This window comes from Pangasianodon hypophthalmus, chromosome 3, assembly GCF_027358585.1.
Source record: "Pangasianodon hypophthalmus isolate fPanHyp1 chromosome 3, fPanHyp1.pri, whole genome shotgun sequence".
In the NCBI taxonomy this organism is placed as follows: domain Eukaryota; kingdom Metazoa; phylum Chordata; class Actinopteri; order Siluriformes; family Pangasiidae; genus Pangasianodon; species Pangasianodon hypophthalmus.
In genome coordinates this window covers 34,071,310-34,072,017 of record NC_069712.1, presented here as the reverse complement: position 1 = coordinate 34,072,017, position 708 = coordinate 34,071,310, and the positions used below count along the sequence as shown (strand labels likewise).

Sequence of the window (708 nt, the reverse complement as noted above, 5' to 3'; positions counted from 1 at the left end):
CATTCCTTTTAAATTAAATCAAATCTGATTTAACAAGAATGCTCACAAATAAAGTTTTTTTTTTTTTTTTTTTTTACAGATTATATATTTGTTATTTAAGTGTTGTTTTTAACTCACGTTTTATTTTGCATGTCTTTTGCATTTATTTGCGTGTTTTAATGTTTTGAGTCGCTGTTGTTGTTGTTGTTGTTGTTGTTGTTGTAGTTTATAATGTTGTCCACCAGGCGGCAGCAGAGAGTCGTGACTCCGTGTTGCAGCTTGACTCCGCCCCCTTCCCCCCCTCACCTGGTGGAGTGTACCTCACAGGTATCTCAGCCCGCGCACAGACTCACAGTGTGTGTGAGAGAGAGACTATGAGTGTGTGTGTGTGAGTGTGTGTGTTCACCATGCCAGAAAACCCTGACGGGTGAAGCGCGCGCACTGTGCGTGTGTGTGTGAGTGAGAGTGTGTGTGTGTGTGTGTGAGTGTGTGTGTGAGGATAAAAGGGCTGGATAAGACACATGGACTGCACACGAGTTTACTGAGAAGCGCATTGTGGGAAAAAAGGTGAGTGTTACAGGTGTGTGTGTGTGTGTGTGTGTGTGTGTGTGTGCGCGCGCGAGCTCGAACAAGGTTCTAGTTCCTGACTTCCAGACTCGTTAAATCTCGTGTGAATTAACACTAAGGAGTGTGTGACGATTCCATTCCAATTCTCGCTTCCACACTTCG

At 44.2% G+C, this 708-nt stretch overlaps 1 protein-coding gene across 2 annotated transcripts in view; it reads left to right on the top strand.

Annotated features, from left to right (window-relative positions):
* Nucleotides 1–314: 314 nt before the first annotated feature.
* si:dkey-157l19.2 (uncharacterized protein KIAA1522) overlaps nt 315–708 on the top strand; it is a 33,088-nt gene continuing 32,694 nt past the window's right edge. For both annotated transcript variants that reach the window (XM_026939301.3, XM_026939302.3), the window contains exon 1: nt 315–546. The gene's annotated coding sequence lies outside the window, so the exon portion shown is untranslated. The remainder of the gene's footprint in view (nt 547–708) is intronic.